At 36.1% G+C, this 23,436-nt stretch overlaps 2 long non-coding RNA genes and 1 pseudogene across 2 annotated transcripts; 1 reads left to right on the top strand and 2 right to left on the bottom strand.

The window, feature by feature from the left end:
• Positions 2,770-3,439, bottom strand: LOC110270966. The gene is made up of 2 exons (XR_002360814.1): positions 3,372-3,439; positions 2,770-3,274 (listed from the first exon to the last, which is right to left on the bottom strand). It is a non-coding gene; the product is annotated as an uncharacterized LOC110270966 (long non-coding RNA).
• On the bottom strand, positions 5,478-15,750 carry LOC110270965 (annotated as a pseudogene).
• Positions 20,651-21,720, top strand: LOC107639071. The gene is made up of 3 exons (XR_001619945.2): positions 20,651-21,064; positions 21,365-21,403; positions 21,559-21,720. It is a non-coding gene; the product is annotated as an uncharacterized LOC107639071 (long non-coding RNA).

Here is a 23,436-nt window from a genome sequence, read left to right as displayed (position 1 = left end):
AATCTATACTGGGCCTTTGTTAAAAACTTTGTATCACAAGTCAAGCTTTGTAGCATACAACTTCATTTTTTTCATGTTGTTTTTTCACAAATACCCATCTGTATTCAACATGTTTTACATCTTCTGGTATACGAACTACAGGTCCAAAGACTTCACGTTTTACAAGTGAGTCTAACTTAGACTTCAAAACTTCTTTCCATTTTGGCCAATCATTCCTTTATCGACATTCTTAAATTGTTCTTGACTCAAGATCCTTACTTTCACGCATGATGTGTAATGCCACATTATATGCAAATATTTCATTGACAATTATTTTATTTCACTTTTATTTTTCTCTTGTAAAGACATAATTTATTGAGATCTCATCATTTTCATAATTTTTACTATTTTCAAATACTTGAACGTCTTCTGGCATCAAAATTATATCAAAATTTTGGACAACTGTAGGCCTTTTCAACAGAAATAGTATTTACCTCTTTTATTTTTCGAGAATTTTTGTCTTTGGAACCGACAGGTTTACCACGCTTCTGACGTGAATTTGTTTCGGTGGCCATTTGTCTGACTAGAACATCAATTCGAATTGGAGCATTTTCAGCTATTATCTAGGATTTAGTAATCATTTTTGTATCAGAAAATGCATCAGACAATTCATTTGCTATTCTTTACAAATGTATAATCTTTTGAACTTCTAGTTCACATTGCCCTGATCGAGGATCTAAATGCATCAACGATGATACATTCCAATTAAGTTCCTTTTCAAGAAGTTTATTCTTTTCCCTAATGTTGAAAATTTTGATTCATCAAAATGACAATCTGCAAATTGAGCTTTAAACACATCTCCTGTTTGTATCTCAAGATACCTCACTATATAGGGAGAATCATATCCCACATAAATTTCCAATTTTTTGGGTCTCATTTTGGTGCGAAAAGGTGGGGACAATTAGAACATATATCACACACCTAAATATCCTTAAATAGAAAATATTTGGCTGCTGGCCAAAAGCCAATTGTAGAGGAGAGAATTGATGGTAAATTATTGGCCTTAAATAAATAAGTGCTCCAGCATGAAAAATTGCATACCCCAAACAGAGATTAAGAGATTTGTTCTTATAAGTTAGGGTCTGGCAATTAATTGGAGGCGTTTAATAAGTAATTCTTTTAGCCTATTTTGTGTGTGAACATGAGTTACTGGATGTTCAACGCTTATTCCGTTAGCCATACAATAAGCATCAAAGGCTTGGGAAGTGAATTCACCAGCATTATCAAGACAAATTGCTTTGATTGGATTTTTTGAAAACTGTTCTTTTAATCGAATAATTTGAGCAAGTAATCTCGCAAACGCCAAGTTGTGAGAAAACAATAAATACACATGTGATCATCTCGAGGATATGTCTATTAGGACCATAAAATATCTAAAAGGTTCACATGGTGGATGAATAGGTCCACATATATCGCCTTGAATCCTTTCAAGAAATTCAGAAAACTCAAATCCAATCTTTACTGGTGATGACCTTAAAATTAGTTTTTTTCGAGAATATGCAGCACAATAAAATTCACTAGATTTAAGAATCTTCTGCTTCTTTAGTGAATGTCCATGGGAGTTTTCAATAATTCTCTACATCATTATTATTTTAGGATGCCCCCAATCAATCATACGAAATTATGAATTCATTTGGGCTGGTAAACTTTTGGTTTACAATGGCATGTGATTCAATTATACTAATTTTAGTATAATATAACCCAGATGAAAGTGAATGTATCTTTTCTAATATAACCTTTTTATTTGAATCATGAGTTGTGATACATAAGTACTCATAATTTTTCTCATTCATTGTTTTAATATGATATCCATTTCGGCGAATATCTTAAAACTTAACAAGTTTCTTAGAGACTTAGTAGACAAAATGTATTATTTATTATAAATTTTTTTCCTTTGGAAAATAAAATTATAGCACTTCTAGAGCCTTCTATCACATTATCTGAGGCATTAATAGTATTTACACATTATTCTTTTGGTACAAGATGAGTAAAATATATATTGCTTTTGAGAATGGTGTGCGAGCGTGCACTATCTGCAAGACGAACATCTTCCACTACAAAAAAAAGGGGTTAAAACGGCGGTTATTTTGGGGAATTACGGCGGTTAGAACCGCCATTATGACCAAAACTGGCGCCTCCAAGAAACGCCATTATTCTGGGCGCCATTCTGGTTATTACGGCGGTTTTTAGAAAACCGCCATAATAACCTGTGGATAATATGGCAGTTTTTTAGGGTTAAAATGGCGGTTTGTAACCGCCACTATTTTCGCATAAAATGGCGGTTTTTGAGTTGTTTAAAATGGCGGCTATAACCGCCATTTTTACCAGGATGTTGTGGCATCATTTCTGTTTAAAATGGCGGTTTCTAACCGGCATTTTTACCATTATAACCACCATTTTTACAAAGTTATAATGGCATCTTTTGTGTTTAAAATGGCAGTTTCTAACCGCCGTTTTTACTAAAATATAATAGCATCATTTTCGTTTAAAATGGCAGTTTTTAACCGCCGTTTTTACCAACGTATAATGGCATCGTTTTCATTTAAAATGGGGGTTTCTATCCGCCGTTTGTACCTAATTATGATGACAATTTTATGCTTTTTAAAATAAGATTGAAGCCACCAATTTAAAGTGATATTTTTGAAATTTACTTAAAAATCTCGTAATAACCAAAAGGCATAGCTATAAATCAAATATCATAAGACGATTTTTAATTCATACATGATCCAAGACATAATTGAAATGTTATATTTCAAAAACAAAGTATCAAAGTAGTTGTATATATGCAAATTAATTTTTTTTCTTAGAACTCCAATGAGATTGAAGCTTCCCGTGAGCCATTTGCCAGCAGGAACAGGGCTGAGCACCACCTTTTGATTCATACTGACTCAGGTTTCTGATTGCATTTTCAAATGCCTTTGTGTTTAATGTTTTTCCATCACCAACTCTTCATACTGACTCAGGTTTCTGATTGCATTTTCAAATGCCTTTGTGTTTAATGTTTTTCCATCACCAACTCTTCATACTGACTCAGGTTTCTGATTGCATTTTCAAATGCCTTTGTGTTTGATGTTTTTCCATCACCAACTCCTCCATAATCAGCCAATGATGCACTGTGTGCTCTGCAGTTTACAAATGAATTGCTTCTAGAACCACTCTTTGATTTTCTGCTCTCACCTTTCTTTAAATTCAGCAACACAATCACCACAATCAAACCACAAATTAGTCTCATACCCTGCAAAATCAAACATGTAATAAAATAATAAAATATACAAATAAAAATATATAGTAAAGTTTAATAAAAAAATTGCATAAAAAGAGGGTCTTATTACTTCTATCCTCATGTTATTATCTTTCAAGAGGAGATTCTTCAAGTACTAAGAGGAAAATAAAAGGCACTCGTATTATATTAAAAAAAATTCACAATAATTATAAAAAAAAGAGAGCAAAGTGGAATAAAGAAGACAAAAGAAAGAGACAGAATGCCTACTAACCTCAACTTAAGGTGACTCTATTAACTTGAAATTGACTTCAAATTGTGTTGCATTTTGGAGGTATTACATCGTTCAGGAGAGCCAGAATGAGCAGTGACACACTCCACAGTCCTAAACCCTCTTCTTCTCTGAGTGAATGATAACAACAGCAGAAATCAGATACAGGATAAGCAATTTCTGCATTTTTCCATTTTATATAACAAATAATGAGGCCTTGGCTTATACGTTAATACCTTTCTCCTTTGAATATTCAAATCTTTGTGTTGAACTTTTTGACACGATTGATTTTTGAGTTTCACTAAAAAAAACCTCATTAGATGAAATATCAATAATCATTCCTCTCTTTTTTTTTACATAACAGGCAAGACTAAGCAGTTAAGTCTGTTAAAACTTATGGTAAGTGAAGACTAAACCGATCATCTTATTTGAACTATATAAATTAATTAATTAATTATTTAAGATAGATTGAAAGCTACTACACGATGGATGATCATCTATATCCAATAATAACAACTAATTTAAGGGTTTCAAGAGATGAACATGCATTGCAAGATAAGAAGCAAAGGGTTGAACAAATCATAATGATATATCACGTTTGTAATGTATTTAATTTGACCTTTTGAAAAATTGGAGAAGAAGCTAATTAATTAAGCAGCATATATATATATATATATATATGGATGACACGTGATTTTTAAAGCGACACCTTAGCTTAGCTTAGCTTGCTGAGAGTTGAGTCACGTGTCCTGCATATACATATGTTTATATTTTTAATTATAGATAAGAAATTGAAGTTAGATGAAAAGAAATCCACAGCGAAGATAACAGCCAAAGGAAATATTATAACAAGGATTTTCAATAATTTTTTTGTTTTGGGATTAAAGAGAAAATTAGACAGCAGAAGAGGAATGCAAAGGACAACAGATTCCATTTACAAAAATGAGCAATCAGAAGAAAGGATCATCTAAAAAGTAAACAGCAGAGAGCAAAAATCAAAATTAAACAAGTGAACATCAGATCTAGAAAAGCAAGGACCTTTTTTAAGTCTTGCAACTTCTTCAAGGGTTTGTGAATTCACAATGGCAGCCTGCACACAGTACAAAAGCAGTATATTCACAATGTTTATTACACAGTGAATGGAATGGCCCTCCAATGTGGTTGTTGCTAAGATCACTGAACAAGAAACAAAAAGTTTAATTTCTAGTTAAAATAATTACACAAGAAATAGAAAGTATAATTTCTAGTTTAACAATCTCTTAAAATTTTGGTCCCTATTGCAGTTGAAAGGAATGGAAAACGAAGAGAGATTTTGAGGTATGAAAAATAAAATAGTAAATAATAATAAGCATACACAATTTTAGAATCCTAACTCATGAATGCCAGAACAATATAAGCACATTGAGTAATTAACTTAAGCATTCAACAATTGACTTGCAAAGCTAAGTGCTAAAAGCTAAGTGCTGCAACACCACCTCCATCCACATGTTTAACAGCTAAGATCTCATCTCCATTTTTCATCTTGAGCTGGAGTGCATTAACAGTTAAAATAAGATCAGTTAACAACGTAGTATAGCACAGTACTAAACACAAATTTCTTATATTCTTTTACAGCATAATTTAGTGTATTTTTAGAATATGCGTAACTATTTATTTTAATCTGTGAAAGTTATTAAGTCACCACAACAAATAAGAGGTCCTCTTTGTTAATTGTCTCATGAAAAAATATATATATATAATTTATACAGTACATATACATTAGGAGAAATAAAGTTATATAAAGAATCAAATAATTTAACAATGCAAAATGTCTCTATTTTAGAGCCAAACTTGTTTAATTTTCTTTCTATCTAAAATCTCAAAATCAAAGAATACAGATGCAAACAGATTTTCTCACCATGAATATCTATGCCATAAATAATTTTCTCATTATATACAAAAAACAGGAACTCACTTTCTTTCGATCAATTTTATATAAGAAGGAACCATCCTTAACACCATGAGAAAGCTTTGCATTTTACTTGGTTGTTAGACATGACAACCTTCCATAAAACTTATGGTAGGTTTCAAAGTATGGTAAATTAAAAATGCCTCTTCAACATTGTATCCTTCTTTTGCAGAGGTTTCAAAGTATGGTAGGTTCCCTCTAGAAGCACACCATTCCCTAGCTTTCTTCTCAGTCACCTGCAACAAGTTGAATGAGATTTCAACTTCAAAACTATGCATATTAATCTCAAAGGCCCAAACTCTTTTTAATACCTTTCTACTGTTCCCACCATCTACATCAACCTTGTTCCCAAGTAACACAAAGGGAAATGCTTCATGATCATTCAAATCTGCCTGAGGCCAAACACCAGAACATATAAGATATAATCTTCATGTATTGCTCATTTAGAAAGGTGCTAAATAGTACACAGCTGCTGGTGCACGAAATTGTGATCATCAATGGCACCAACAACTTGGTACGCACAATTATAATCTCAACTTTTTATCCCAACTCTGCACAACTAACCAGCAAGTGCACTGGGTCGCCCAAGTAATAAACCTTACGCGAGTAAGGGTCGATCCCACGGAGACTGTCGGCTTGAAGCAAGCTATGGTCATCTTGTAAATCTCAGTCAGGCGGATTTAAATGGTTATGGAGGATTGATAATTAAAAGATAAATAAAACATAAAGTAAAGATAGAGATACTTATGTAATTCATTAGTAGGAATTTCAGATAAGCGTATGAAGATGCTTTGTTCCTTTTGAGCCTCAGTTTTCCTATTGCCTTCTTCCAATCATTCATACTCCTTTCCATGGCAAGCTTTATATTGGGCATCACCGTTGTCAATGGCTACTTCCCGTCCTCTCAGTGAAAATGTTCTACGCACGCTATCACTGCACGGCTAATCATCTGTCGGTTCTCGATCATGTTGGAATAGGATCCATTGATCCTTTTGCGTCTGTCACACGCCCAACACTCGCGAGTTTGAAGCTCGTCATAGTCATCCCTTCCCAGATCCTACTCGGAATACCACAGACAAGGTTTAGACTTTTCGGATCTCAGGAATGGCCGCCAATAATTCTAGCCTATACCACGAAGGTTCCAATCTGAGATTAGAAACCCAAGAGATACCCATTCAAGCTTGTTTGCATGTAGAACGGAAGTGGTTGTCAGTCACGCGTTCATAGGTGAGAATGGTGATGAGTGTAACGTAATCATCACATTCATCATGTTCTTGGGTGCAAATGAATATCTTGGAGAAGAAATAGACTTGAGTTGAATAGAAAAATAATAGTACTTGTATTAATTCATGAAGAACAGCAGAGCTCCACACCTTAATCTATGGTGTGTAGAAACTCCACCGTTGAAAATAAATAAGAACAAGGTCTAGGCATGGCCGTGAGGCCAGCCCCCAAACGTGAAAAGGTCTATCAAAAGTATAAGACTTATCAAAGATGAAAATACAATAGTAAAAGGTCCTATTTATAGAGAACTAGTAGCCTAGGGTTTACAGAAATAAGTAATTAATGCAGAAATCTTCTTCCGAGCCCACTTGGTGTGTGCTTGGGCTGAGCATTGAAGCTTCCATGTGTAGAGACTTTTCTTGGAGTTAAACGCCAGCTTTTGTGCCAGTTTGGGCGTTTAACTCCAGCTTTTGTGCCAGTTCTGGCGTTTTGACGCCAGAATTCTTAAGCTGACTTGGAACGCCGATTTGGGCCATCAAATCTTGAGCAAAGTATGAACTATTATATATTGCTGGAAAGCCCAGGATGTCTACTTTCCAACGCAATTGAGAACGCGCCAATTGAGCTTCTGTAGCTCCAGAAAATCTACTTCGAGTACATGGAGGTCAGAATCCAATAGCATCTGCAGTCCTTTTTCAGCCTCTGAATCAGATTTTTGCTCAGGACCCTCAATTTCAGCCAGAAAATACCTGAAATCACAGAAAAACACACAAACTCATAGTAAAGTCCAGAAATGTGATTTTTAAATAAAAACTAATAAAAATATAATAAAAACTAACTAAAACATACTAAAAACATACTAAAAATATTGCCAAAAAACGTATAAATTATCCGCTCATCACAACACCAAACTTAAATTGTTGCTTGTCCCCAAGCAACTGAAAATCATATAGGATTAAAAGAATAGAATATACAATGAATTCCAAAAACATCTATGAAGATCAGTATTAATTGGATGAGCGGGGCTTTTAGCTTTTTGCTTCTGAACAGTTTTGGCATCTCACTTTATCCTTTGAAGTTCAGAATGATTGGCTTCTATAGGAACTCAGAATCCAGATAGTGTTATTGATTCTCTTAGTTAAGTATGTTGATTCTTGAACACAGCTACTTTATGAGTCTTGGCCGTGACCCAAAGCACTTTGTTTTCCAGTATTACCACCGGATACATAAATGCCACAGACACATAACTGGATGCACCTTTTCAGATTGTGACTCAGCTTTGCTAGAGTCCCCAATTAGAGATGTCCAGAGCTCTTAAGCACACTCTTTTTGCTTTTGGACCACGACTTTAACCGCTCAGTCTCAAGTTTTTACTTGACCCCTTCACGCCACAAGCACATGGTTAGGGACAGCTTGGTTTAGCCGCTTAGGCCAGGATTTTATTCCTGTGGGCCCTCCTATCCACTGATGCTCAAAGCCTTGGATCCTTTTTATCACCCTTGCCTTTTGGTTTAAAGGGGTATTGGCTTTTTCTGCTTGCTTTTCTTTCTTTTTCTCCTTTTTTTTCTTTTTTTTCTTTTTTCGCAATTTTTTTTTTGCATATATATATTTTTTCTGCAAGCTTTTCACTACTTTTTCTTACTTCAAGAATCAATTTTATGATTTTTCAGATTATCAAATAACATTTCTCCTTTTCCATCATTCTTTCAAGAGCCAACAATTTTAACATTCATGAATCAACAAATTCAAAAAAATATGCACTGTTCAAGCATTCATTCAGAAAAATAATAGTATTGCCACCACATCAAAATAATTAAACTGTTTTAAAATTCAAAATTCATGTACTTCTTTTTCTTTTTCAATTAAAAACATTTTTCACTTAAGAAAGGTGATGGATTCATTTTCATAGCTTTAAGGCATAGACACTAAGACACTAATGATCATGTAATAAAGACACAAACATAGATAAACATAAGCATAAAAATTCGAAAAATAGGAAAATAAAGAACAAGGAAATTAAAGAATGGGTCCACCTTAGTGATGGCGGCTTGTTCTTCCTCTTGAAGATCTTATAGAGTGCTTGAGCTCCTCAATGTCTCTTCCTTGCCTTTGTTGCTCTTCTCTCATGGTTCTTTGGTCTTCTCTAATTTCATGGAGGAGGATGGAATGCTCTTGGTGCTCCACCCTTAGTTGTCCCATATTGGAACTTAATTCTCCTAAGGAGGTGTTGGTTTGCTCCCAATAGTTTTGTGGAGGAAATTGCATCCCTTGAGGCATCTCAGGGATTTCATGATGAGGAATTTCCTTATGCTCTTGGTGAGGTTCTCTTGTTTGCTCCATCCTTTTCTTAGTGATGGGCTTGTCCTCATCAATGAGGATGTCTCCCTCTATGTCAATTCCAACCAAATTGCAAAGGCGACAAATGAGATGAGGGAAGGCTAACCTTGCCAAAGTAGAGGACTTGTCCGCCACCTTGTAAAGTTATTGGGAGATAACCTCATGAACTTCTACTTCCTCTCTAGTCATGATGCTATGAATCATGATGGCCCGGTCTATAGTAACTTCAGACCGGTTGCTAGTGGGAATGATTGAGCATTGGATAAACTCCAACCATCCCCTAGCCACGGGCTTGAGGTCATGCCTTCTTAGTTGAACCGGCTTCTCTCTTGAATCTCTCTTCCATTGGGTGCCCTCTTCACAGATGTCCATGAGGACTTGGTCCAACCTTTGATCAAAGTTGACCCTTCTAGTGTATGGGTGTGCATCTCCTTGCATCATGGGCAAGTTGAATGCCAACCTTACATTTTTCGGACTAAAATCTAAGTATCTCCCCCGAACCATTGTAAGCCAATTCTTAGGGTCCGGGTTCACACTTTGATCATGGTTCTTGGTGATCCATGCATTGGCATAGAACTCTTGAACCATTAAGATCCCGACTTGTTGAATGGGGTTGGTGAGAACTTCCCAACCTCTTCTTCGGATCTCATGTCGGATCTCCAGATATTTGCCCTTTTTGAGCTTAAAAGGGACCTCGGGGATCATCTTCTTCTTGGCCACAACTTCATAGAAGTGGTCTTGATGCACCCTTGAGAGGAATCTATCCATCTCCCATGACTCAGAGGTGGAAGCTTTTGCCTTCCCTTTCCTCTTTCTAGAGGTTTCTCTGGCCTTTGGTGCCATAAATGGTTATGAAAAAATAAAAAGCTTTAGCTTTTACCACACCAAACTTAGAAGGTTTGCTCGTCCTCGAGCAAAAGAAGAAAGAAGAGAGTGGAAGAAGAAGAAATAGAGGAGATGAAGGGGGCTTTGTGTTTCGGCCAAGGGGATAGGTAGTGTTTAGGTTGGGTGAAAATGAAGGAGTGAAGATGAGTTTATATAGGAGTGGAGAGGGGGGTATGGTTCAGCCATTATGGGTGGGTTTGGGAGGTAAAGTGGTTTGAATTTGAATGGTGAGGTACGTGGGGTTTTATGAAGGATGGATGTAAGTGGTGAAGAGAATGATGGGATTTGATAGGTGAGGGGTTTTTGGGGAAGAGGTATTGAGGTGATTGGTGAATGGGTGAAAAAGAGAGAGGCAGGGTAGGTGGGGATCCTATGGGGTCCACAGATCCTGAGGTGTCAAGGATATCTCATCCCTGCGCCAAGTGGCGTGCAAAAATGCCCCTTTCTGCCAATCCTGGCGTTAAACGCCAGGCTGCTGCCCATTTCTGGCGTTTAACGCCAGCTTCTTGCCCATTCCTGGCGTTAAACGCCCAGAATGGTGCCAGACAGGGCGTTTAACACCCATTCTGCTACCCTTACTGGCGTTTAAACGCCAGGATGTTCTGTTTTTAATTCTGTTTTTCAGTCTGTTTTTGCTTTTTCAATTGTTTTTGTGACTTCACATGATCATCAACCTACAAAAAACATAAAATAACAAAAGAAAAGAGAAATTTAACATAGATAACTAAAGATTGGGTTGCCTCCCAACAAGCGCTTCTTTAATGTCAATAGCTTGACAGTGGGCTCTCATAGAGCCTCACAGATGTTCAGAGCAATGTTGGAACCTCCCAACACCAAACTTAGAGTTTGAATGTGGGGGTTCAACACCAATCTTAAAGTTTGGTTGTGGCCTCCCAACACCAAACTTAGAGTTTGACTGTGGGGGCTCTGTTTGACTCTGTATTGAGAGAAGCTCTTCATGCTTCCTCTCCAAGGTTACAGAGGGATATCCTTGAGCTTTAAATACAAGGGAGTCTTTATTCACTTGAATGATCAATTCTCCTCTGTCAACAGAAATCACAGCTTTTGCTGTGGCTAGGAAAGGTCTGCCAAGGATGATGGATTCATCCATACACTTCCCAGTCTCTAGGATTATGAAGTCAGTAGGGATGTAGTGGTCTTCAACCTTTATTAAGACATCCTCTACAAGTCCATAAGCCTGTTTCTTTGAATTGTCTGCCATCTCTAGTGAGATTCTAACAGCTTGTACCTCAATGATCCCTAGCTTCTCCATTACAGAGAGAGGCATAAGGTTTATACTTGACCCTAGGTCACGCAGAGCCTTCTCAAAGGTCATGGTGCCTATGGTACAAGGGATTGAGAATTTTCCAGGGTCTTGTCTCTTCAGAGGTAATTTCTTCCTAGTCAAGTCATCCAGTTCTTTGATGAGCAATGGAGGTTCATCCTCCCAAGTCTCATTACCAAACAACCTGGCATTTAGCTTCATGATTGCTCCAAGGTACTTAGCAACTTGGTCTTCAGTAACATCTTCATCCTCTTTAGAGGAAGAATACTCATCAGAGCTCATGAATGGCAGAAGTAAATTCAATGGAATTTCTATGGTCTTTGTGTGAGCCTCAGATTCCCATGGTTCCTCATCAGGGAACTCCATGGAGGCTAGTGGATGTCCATTGAGGTCTTCCTCAGTGGAGATCACTGCCTCTTCCTCCTCTCCAGGTTCGGCCGTGTGGGTTGTGGTTATGGCCTTGCACTCTCTTTTTGGATTCTCCTCTGTATTGCTTGGGAGATTACTAGGAGGGAGTTCAGTAATTTTCTTACCCAGCTGACCCACTTGTGCCTCCAAATTTCTAATGGAGGACCTTATTTTAGTCATGAAACTTTCAGTGGTTTTGATTAGATCTGAGACAATGGTTGCTAGGTCAGAGTGGCTTGCTTAGAATTCTCTGTCTGTTGCTGAGAAGATGATGGAAAAGGCTTGCTATTGCTAAACCTGTTTCTTCCACCATTATTGTTGTTGAAACCTTGTTGAGGTCTCTGTTGATCCTTCCATGAGAGGTTTGGGTGATTTCTCCATGAAGGATTATAGGTGTTTCCATAGGATTCTCCCATGTAATTCACCTCTTCCATTGCAGGGTTCTCAGGATCATAAGCTTTTTCTTCAGGGGAAGCTTCCTTAGTACTGCCTGGTGCAGCTTGCATTCCAGACAGGCTTTGAGAAATCATATTGACTTGCTGAGTCAATATTTTATTCTGAGCCAATATGGCATTCAGAGTATCAATCTCAAGAACTCCTCTCTTCTGATTTGTCCCATTATTCACAGGATTCCTTGCAGAGGTGTACATGAATTGGTTATTTGCAACCATTTCAATGAGTTCCTGAGCTTCTGCAGGCGTCTTCTTTAGATGAAGAAAGAAGTCAGGAGTAGGTGCAGTAAAGTCACCAAGCACCTTCCTTGCATTGTTGGCATTGTTGTTTTCGGTTGCCATGGCTTCTTCCTCCTTGAAGAGCTCTGTTAGGCCCTCTAGAGAGAATTGTGCTTTAACTTCTCTTAGCTTTCTGAGATTAGAAACCCAAGAGATACACATTCAAACTTGTTTGCATGTAAAACAGAAGTGGTTGTCAGTCACGCGTTCATAGGTGAGAATGGTGATGAGTGTCACATAATCATCACATTCATCATGTTCTTGGGTGCGAATGAATATCTTGGAGAAGAAATAGACTTGAGTTGAATAGAAAAACAATAGTACTTGTATTAATTCATGAAGAATAGCAGAGCTCCACACCTTAATCTATGGTGTGTAGAAACTCCACCGTTGAAAATACATAAGAACAAGGTCTAGGCATGGCCATGAGGCCAGCCCCCAAATGTGAAAAGGTCTATCAAAAGTATAAGACTTATCAAAGATGAAAATACAATAGTAAAAGGTCCTATTTATAGAGAACAAGAAGCCTAGGGTTTACAGAAATAAGTAATTAATGCAGAAATCTTCTTCCGGGCCCACTTGGTGTGTGCTTGGGCTGAGCATTGAAGCTTCCATGTGTAGAGACTTTTCTTGGAGTTAAACGCCAGCTTTTGTGCCAGTTTGGGCGTTTAACTCCAGCTTTTGTGCCAGTTCTGGCGTTTTGACGCCAGAATTCTTAAGCTGATTTGGAATGCCGGTTTGGGCCATCAAATCTTGAGAAAAGTATGGACTATTATATATTGTTGGAAAGCCCAGGATGTCTACTTTCCAACGCAATTAAGAGCGCGCCAATTGGGCTTCTTTAGCTCCAGAAAATCCACTTCGAGTGTAGGGAGGTCAGAATCCAATAGCATTTGCAGTCCTTTTTCAGCCTCTGAATCAGATTTTTGCTTAGGTCCTTCAATTTCAGTCAGAAAATATCTGAAATCACAGAAAAATATACAAACTTATAGTAAAGTCCAGAAATGTGAATTTTAAATAAAAACTAATAAAAACATAATAAAAACTAACTAAAACATACTAAAAACATACTAAAAATAATGCCAAAAAGTGTATAAATTATCCGCTCATCAGCTGCTTAATGAACTCATCATGCCAATTGTTTAGTGTGTCAAATGTGTTGTGTGCATTTATATCATACACCAAAACTCAACAATCTGCACCTCTATAAAATGCAGCACCTAAACTATTGAACCTTTCTTGTCCTGCTGTATCCCAAATCTGCCAAAAGAGTCTCATTTATTGTTTTGACCAAAATAAGAATGTGTTAGTTAAAAGTAAAGTTATAAGATAACTTAAAATTACTGACCTGTAAAGTGACGAGTCATCTACTTGTAGCTCCTTTATGACGAAATCAGCACCAATTGTGGCTTTATAATGCTGGCTGAATTTTCTATAAACGTACCTAAATTCAAGTGAACAATACTGAAAATTAATAATAATAATAATACCTAAACTTCTGCTCTTTAAAAAAAATTAATAATAATAATGATTATGAACAATACTGAAAATTCAAGTGCCAAATGGATACTGGTTCATCAAAGAAGTCTTCCTAACCCTGAAATAAGATAGATGAAGAAAAATTAATTGTCTAGAAGAGGCAAGGCAGAAAATTCAAGGCATGCATTTATTTCATCGATTGTAGAACTTATTCAGAATAGGTTAAAAATGGCAAAGGAGGAGGATGATTCGGAACGCACCTTTTCTAGAGATCGCGTTGAGATTTGGCCGCCATAGAGCGCCAGAATCGATCCATCTGGATGCATAGGGATTGGATCTGAGAGATGTTGTTGGAGAGGGAGAGGGAGAGATCAGAGGAGGCGGAGTAGTCGAGGCGCTCGAGGCGTTCCACGCAGTCGCACGTATTCAGGAGGAGCTTCTTCGCGCTTTGATAAACATCCGATAGCGTTGCTCCGCCGCCTTCCATGGTGGCGCTCAGTGCTGGTGGTGACTGTGGTGGTTTTTTTGGAGCTCCGAGGAGAAGCTAAACGTCAGAGAGGGAGAGAATCTATGAATTAAAGAAACGTAGAAATCGGAGCTCCGACGAACGCTGACAAGTTTTCAGATCGAAGAGGAAGCGACGATGGAGGGTAAACATGATGGTAGCTACAGAGAGAGGATTGGAGGAGGAGGAGGAGACGAGGGAGATCAGAGATAGAAGGCAGAGCGAGCCGTCATCTAATTCAATAAGCTAGGGTTATTGAAAATTTTCATTTTATATATGTAGGATAATGGCGGTTCAAAACCGCCCTAATCACTAGAACTGCCACCAGATACAAAATTAATTATGGCAGCAATAAAAAATGCCATAATATTCAAATATTACGGCGGTTCTTTAAAACCGCTGTAATATCAATACCATTTTAAACTCTTTTTTTTTGTAGTGTTACACCTGATATGAAAACTGGGCTACATCTTATCAAAGGTGATGTTGAGATAAATCAAATAAGAGATAACATGTGGAGAAATAAGGAGACTAATGAGTTTTACTTATAGTTTGATCATCCAATGAGTGTTCTTGAGATTATTGATGATGGGGTGAAGGTTGAAGTTGTTTTCTCTGAGTCATTATCCTCATCCTCAGATGATGGATATGAGAGTGCAGAGGACGAGGCCTACAAGCCTCCTCCTCCTGGGTTTGAAGATTGTTATAGTAGTGAAGATAGTGAGATAGAGAGAAATAAACTCAAGAAGATAAGGAAGAAGGTTTCACCTAAGAAGAAGACTGCTCAAGGCCCAAAAAGAGTCGACAGAATTGGCCCAATTGGTAAGAATACGGTTGGGCCTAATGGTACAAACAACAAAGTAAGTCACCTAAGACAAAAATTACAAAGAGAAGGGCTTCTATGAAGTACATATTCTCAGGGATGGGCTGGATAAGAACAAAAACAATGGGGTTATTCGTGGTGGCAGTAAGGGAAAAGAAAATGTGGATGGTCTGAAAGATGTTAAGAATTCTAACAATGATCAAGATGGGGAAGAACTCGATTCTGACTATGAGAAGTCTTATGAATATGAGAGTGAGGCATTTAATAGTCTAGTGGCATTTGAAGATGAAGGTAAGACTGCATATAAATCATGGAACTACTGCTCCTTCCTACTCAAAAGCCCTTAGGATGTTTGCAATAACTACTCCTGCAACAAATGCTATAACAATACATCCAACACCACTGCACTTGCTTTGAATCTAATTCACTCTAGATTTGTATAACTTAACTTCCAATCCAACCAATCTTTTCTCAGGCTCCTCTACTTTGTCATGAACACCATGAGAATATCCTTCAAAATGAACCTCCTTCTGCTTCAACCCACCAAAATAAAGATTCTTGCTAGCATCCTCATTAAATGAGAAAACATACTCATCAAGCATGGGCAACCAAAGAATAGTCTGGCTGGATTTAACTCCGTTCCTGACATGAACAGAATGGCATAAGTACCGCAGTTACATTCTGGGGCAACCCATTTCTTCTTCTTCCTCGATCCCAAACTTGCGCTAGAATTCAGACTCCAACTTTCAGAGTCTATTGCATCTCTTCCACTTTTCTGTTTGGAGAGTGACAAAATCTCACCACTCTAGGCTAGTTAATGTGACATGAAGTCCTAAGTTAGGTGTCCCTAGGAATAAGATTGAATTGTGTGATTGGATGGAATTAAGATGTGATAATTTATGAAGTGTTGGATTTTATTTTGATTTGTTAATTGGATGTTATGAGTTACGAGAATGTGATATGAATTGATGATTAAAATTATGAATTGATGAATTGTTGAAATATTGAGTTGATTGAATTAGTGAATGTTGGGTGAAATAATTAATTTAATTAATTAACCTAAATTTAAATTTTTTCATTATTGATCAAATGGCCAATATTTCTTTTAAGATCCTCAAAGAAATCAGATATTTCATAATAAGTGGTGTAATTTTTAGCATCATCATTTGAAATAAAATTTATCTTCTTTTCTTTATCATATTTTTTCAAAGATACTTGATAAAGATTAACTAAGGGCCTTAGGATATGATAGGTACGTGACCAATGACTCTTTTCACCACAACGGAAATATTTATCCTCTGTTGATTTATTTTACCTATTATTTCTTTCTTTATCCCACTTCTGGTGAGATCATTTCCTGTGAACATAATTTTTCTTCCTTCCATAATTTTTTTGTAACCAAAACCTTGTCATTTATCTCTTTTGGGGTTATGATTTTCCAAATTTGCTTTAGAAAATGGGGCAACACCAGCTGGGCGCGCTTCGTGATTTCTTAAAAGCAATTCATTGTTACGTTCAACAACAAAAAAGTAAGAAATTAGTTCAGAATATTTTTTAAATTCTTTTTCTCTATACTGCTGCTGCAGGAGCACATTCGAAGCATGGAAGGTCAAGAAAGTCTTCTCTAACATGTCATTATCAATTATCTTTCCCCACATAATTTCATTCATGAGGTAATTCAGAACATTGATGAATTGTATTCATTTATGAATTTAAAATCTTGTAGACGCAAGTTTGTCCACTCATATCGGGTTTGAGGAAGTATCACTGTCTTTTAATGATTATACCCTTTTTCAAGGTTCTTCCACAGATCCGCAGTATCTTTTAGTGTGAGATATTCATTTTTAATCTTTCGTCAAGATGATGATAAAAGAAGATCATGACTTTGACTTTATCTTTTTGGGATGCATTATTTTTAGCCTTAATGGTATCTACAAGATCCATTGAATCAAGATGAATTTCGACATCTAATATCCATGATAAGTAGTTATTATTTTCAGATATATCAAAAGCATTAAATTTAAGATGAGAGAGTTTTGACATAATGAAAATTTATTAACTAAATCTTCCTATATTTTTATCAGAGTCTCGTGTTGATAACGTATTGTAAAATAAATAAATAAATAAGGAAGCGAAAATAAATATAAAATAAAGAAGTATAAATAGAAGACTCTAGTACTAATTAATATTCACCAATATAATAATCTCAATATAATAGAGATGATTCACATATATATATATATATATATATATATATATATATATATATATATATATATATATATATATATATATATATATATATATATATATATATATATATATATATATATATATATATTGTTAACTTGTTATTGATTATGTGTTATTTTTTGTATCAGACTTTTTTATTTATAAAAGTACAAAAGTTAACATTTTAATAAATGTAATTAACTTCAGTCTTGCTTTAATAAATTAAACTTTTCTCTTAAAAAAATTAACCGCTTAAATATTAATGAGTATCCACCTCATACATCCTTATCACACTAAACTCATCAATAAGTCATTGACTCAAAACTATTCCAATTAAAGCCATTTACGCACGTACTTGTTTGGTGTCATTATTTTGGTCAACATAGATATTGTTAAGATTTGAATTTTTTAAAAATAAATAAAAAAATATTTTATTTATTAAAATATATAATCTGTAAAATAATTACAAAAATACGTTGCATCTCTTATTTTATTTACAGTATAAACAAGATAATATCTCGTTTACACTGTAAACGAGATAAGTAATAAATGATAACGTTTACAGTGTAAACGAGATACAGTAAGACAAATTTTCAACAGTTATAAAAAGATGGTATTTTTCACATACATTTCATATCTTCTTTTTCCCTGTTTTTCTTCTAAAAAATAGGCAAAAATGTCCAGTAGTAGCGAATATGTGGTTGTCTGTGTGTATCACAATTATCGTATGAGAAACAGTGACAATGGGGTGATATTTGAGTGTAATAATCTATTACTGTTGTGCATTTGGAGAGTAAGTTCCTTGTCCGAGTTGAAGAGTCTGATATTGAGTAACCTTGGTGGTTTAGGGAGAAAAAAGATCGGAAGGGCGGGGTATAGGTTGCTAGCATAGTTGGAAAATGGAGTTTTCCAGTTTCGTTTGTTTTGACTCCATGGCGACGAGCCTGTGTGCCTCATGTTTGACATCTATGGGAGAATCATAGCAGAACAAGTGATGGAGCTTTCTGCGGAGGTTGGTGATGTTGGTGACAGCGGATCCGTCCACTCGACCTTTGTGCAGGACGACCCACCTCCCGGCCACCACCAATTCATGTTGCTAGTCTAGTGAAAGACATGGACGTGGATGATGAAGACTCTGACGAGGAATATAGGTATATTGCGGATAGCAACGATAGTGGTTCTTTTGAAGATGATGACGAAGATGAGTTTGTACCAGAGATGCTGGCTGAGGCAGCGGTCTGCTATGTTTTGCCTCCCCCCACCCGATTCCGGCACTATTAGATGTACCAAGTCACTATGATGCATTGGATCTGGATGCGATGTATGAAAAATCTCCGTTTTCTAACACTGGAGAAGACGATTACAACATAGAGAGTGGGATGGAGTTTCGGGTCGGCCATAGATTCAAAAACAGAGATGCAGTAATGCAGGGTGTGAAGAACTACAACATTTGCAGAAGTGCTGAGTACCAAGTTATCGAATCGGACCGATTAAAGTACCATGTGTATTGCTGCCAACCTGCAGCTGGATGTCCTTGGAGTCTCTGTATAGCCCTCCGACAGAACTTTGGATATTGGTGAGGTCAAGTTTAATTGTGGCATATTTACTCATTTATGATTGTTATATCCGGTGTAGTTTCCAATCATGAATGTTTTATTTTGTTAGGGAGGTCCGGAGGATTGGTGGAGCGCATACGTGTTTAGCACCCACCATATCCCAAGATCATCGACAGTTGGACAACATCCTCATCTGCAATATCATCCTACTGTTGATACAGTCCAACCCATCCGTCAGCATTCCTGTCCTATCGGGTATAGTTCGGCAAAGTTATCACTTTAAACCCTCGTATAGAAAGGTCTGAACGGCGAAGCAAAAGGCAATTTGTATAGATATACGGAGACTGGGAAGAGTCATACAACAAGATGACAAAGCTGCTACAAGTACTGCAGAATTGTTATCCCAGAACAATACGTGAGTTCAGATCCTTACCTTACTTGATGGGCACCTTATGGTACGCGAATGTAGCATGTTCAACAAAGTATTCTGAGCCTTCCCGGCTTGTGTTGAGACTTTCAAACATTATAAGCCATTTGTTTCTGCTAATGACATACATTTGTACAACAAATATCACGGTGTGTTGCTTATTGCAGCGACACAAGATGACAACAGCAATATCCTTCCTGTTGCTTTTGTAATTGTAAAGTCTAAGAGCACGGAGTCATGGTCTTTTTTTCGGACTAATTTGAGACAATATGTTACCTCACAAGAAAGCCTGTTGATTATACCTGATAGATCCCAGGTGATCAAGGCTGCATTGAGGGCCGATGATAGTGGTTAGCATCCTCCCAGGACGTTCCATGCTTATTGTGTTAGACACATGGCTGCAAAATTCATTCTCATTTCAAGTCCACTGAGAGCAAGCGATACCTTATAAATGCTGCTTATAGTCCAAGTAAGGCTGGGTACGAATGGTACATAGATGCCTTGAGAGGTTCGTCATGAGAGATGGCAGACTGAGCTGGTAGGTTCAATAAAGAAATATGGCTATCACATTCATTAACACGTACGTAACAAATGGAGTTTCAGTAATTCCTAAACTCGTACCCTATCAGTGAATCGTTGCTAACGATACATTCAGCCACCTAAATCATAAACTGTATATTATTCTTGGCAAGTATCCTAACCATGGCTATACATATATGCAATAACATAAATGTGAAGATAACAAAATTAACCGCGAAGTTGGCCTGGCGACGTGTCATGTCGCCTTCAGTCGATTGATGTCCGGATCACGTGTATCTGCGTGCGCCATCTTATAGTTACTCAAGAAAATGGTCAGAAAATGATAGAAGAGAGAAAAAAAATGGTCGAAAAGTTGCAAATGGGGCCGAAAACGTCGCTGTGAACAACATGTATATATAGGCCATGTCCACTCTTATCTCGTTTACAGTGTAAACGAGATATATACACGTATCATTTGATCTGTCTTATCTTGTTTACACACTGAGATATGTGTAAACTTATCTCATTTACACTGTAAACGAGATAAGAGATGCAACGTATTTTCGTAATTATTTTATAAATTATTTATTTCAGTAAATAATATATTTTTTTATTTATTTAAATAAAAACATAAAAGATTTTAGTCAAACTAAAATAGTAAAATCTCTTAAAAAAAAAATAAATGCATTTCCTAACATAACGATATAACTTAGAATTTATCCAAGACTTTTCCTGCTACACGTTCAGTATAAATACTAAATGTTCATCCAAGCACTATTACATCTATATCCACATATTGCGCTCTCATAAATTCCCTCCCCACATTGATAAGCTTTCAACAAATTGTATTATTATGGCAGCACCAAAGATGTTTGATATGTTGTTACTAATAAGCATAGTGACATACAGCATGGTTGTGTCAACGACGGAAGCAATATGGTGCCTCCCGCAGCCCAATGCGACGGATACGGCGATGCAGGCGGGGTTGGACTATGCATGCAGTCATTTAGCTAATTGTGGGCCCATTCAGCCCGGAGGCATATGCTTCCTTCCAAACACCATCCGTTTTCATGCATCCTATGCCTATGACAGCTACTGGAAGGCACATGGCAAAACTATTGATGCCTGTAGATTTGGTGGCACGGGCGTAATTGTCCTCGTCGGCCGAGATCCTAGTACATATATTCCCCATTTTCATTTCTTTTAAGGGTTTTAAATTACTGTTCCAGTTACAATTCTGGTCATTCTAGTGTGATTTTTTTACAAGATGAGTCCTTTCATGAAAATATTTTTATATAAAAATAATATTATAAATATATTCAGTTAAATATATCAAATTATCTAACAATGAATCTTGAAGAAAATCTTTATAAGACCTAAGATTTTTTAACACATATATAAATATCATCTTTATATACGCTTCATAATAACCGATCTCATATTTCCATTTTTTGTTTTCTTTTTCGTGTGTGTAGGCACCCCAACTTGCAAGTTCCCACCATCTTAACGATATGGTATACATGGTCAACGATTAATTTGACTTTTAAACATTTGATATGTTTTCACTTTATTTGTAGGGAATGATACTTTCCACTGATGTTGGATATCAGGATGTGGTTGATACTAACGGCTATTTGCTTGTTTGATTTTTTTTTTTATAATGTCTTAGGAGTGCTGGCTAGAGAGGAAATACATCATCGAAAACAAATAAGAATAATGATTCAGTTCAACCTGTCGATGATCATCTCTTCTTGTATTCCATTACATACATCCTTGTTAATAAATAATATATAATAAATTAATAATACATATTGGTTCTCATCGTTAGAAACCACAAAGTTGCGGCCCGCGAATAACTTATTAATCTTAAATTTTGGTAACCACTGCGGCACGATACCATTCCTTGTAGAGTTGTGTTACATGGACACTAAAATCAGCTATTAAAATCATTCAACAGTATAAAATACATGCTAAAATATAAATACACATTGAAAATAAATTAAACTACACATGTATTTATACACAAATATATTGGTGGCTGATTTTAGTGTACAAATAGCATTTTTATATCTGGTAATATATATTTTTTGGTTTCTATAGTATCTTTTAACCCTACAAACAGAGTACTAAGGCATCATGAATTTGAGATCTATTTAAGGTTTTATTTCTGGCCATTAGTAGGGGTGTTCAAATTCAAACCGATCTAAATTAAACCGCTCATCCAATCCGATTCAAACCGAAAATCGATTAAAACCGTACTAATTCGGATTTGATTGGATTCTATTTTTTGCAAATCGCTGGATTGGATCGGATTTCGGATCTACTTTTCATAACCGATCCAATTCAATCCAAACCGCATAATGTGTTATAATATTATTATTTTATTATTATATTTACAATTATACTTATAACATGTTCAATTTGTTATACATTTTTCTATTATTCATGTATTATTATTATTTAATAAATATTTTATGTTCAAAATGTTATTTATTTATTTATTTTAACTAACCTATAATTTTATTTCTATTGTTATGATATCGTTAGTTTTTTAAGATATTGTTAAAACTTGTTATGTCATTGTCGATTATTTAAAATTTGATGTTGAGACTTGTTATATGCATTTAATTTTTTTTATTTAAAAAACCGCAAATCCAAACCGATCCAAACCGCTTGTAATCGGATCGGATCGGATTTCCAAAAAAATTTCATCCAATCCAAACCACACCGCACATAAATTAAGCGTTCAGATCGGATGACTTTTTCCCTTAAAACCGAACCAAACCGCACCGCGAACACTCCTAGCCATTAGGTTGCAACATGCACAACTAAGAATTCAAATTCTCGACACTTATTTAAATGGGCAAGTGAGCTAACCATTTAACTAATTCAATTTAATTATTCCTGGTAATATATATTATGGAGGAAATTCAATCTTTGTTACCTTAAACCGCTGTAATTCTTATATTATTTATCATACATGAATGTATTTAATGTAGGAGGGGAGAGCTCTAATTTTATTGATTATTTCCGCCGGTAGGTATTGGGATAAAACTTCAAATTCCATTCACCATTTCTTAGGGAGAAGTGGAGAACTCGTGTACTTTTCAACGTAAGGACGACTTCTTCCACACTTCTATTGGCCTTCGTGTAATACAAGTAAAAAAAGGGACACTTATTTTGATAATGAAAAAATTAAGGGTGACATGAAACAAAAATCACTAGGCCAAATCCTTTAACCTGCTAAAAAATGCAAGTCGGGCTTAAAACTTGAGCCCGCCAAAAACATCATCACCTTAAGAAAGCGGGTGGGTAATGCTAGGGAGACAAAAAACAGCCAGAAGTTACCTTATTTAGCATTCATTAATTGTCACAACATTTAATGAATGCTAAATAAGACAAGTTATGGCTGTTTTTGACTAATTTTCATTAGTTACCAAATATTTCCGATTTACATATTCTTTCACGAAGTCGGCAAGTCTTGCTAACGACTTAATGTTACAAATCCTCCTGAATAATAAATTTTCTTACTTCGAAACAGGAAAGG

This window comes from Arachis ipaensis, chromosome B04, assembly GCF_000816755.2.
Source record: "Arachis ipaensis cultivar K30076 chromosome B04, Araip1.1, whole genome shotgun sequence".
In the NCBI taxonomy this organism is placed as follows: Eukaryota; Viridiplantae; Streptophyta; class Magnoliopsida; order Fabales; family Fabaceae; genus Arachis; species Arachis ipaensis.
Note: the sequence above shows the minus strand (reverse complement) of the source record. Positions and strands in the feature narration are given on the sequence as shown.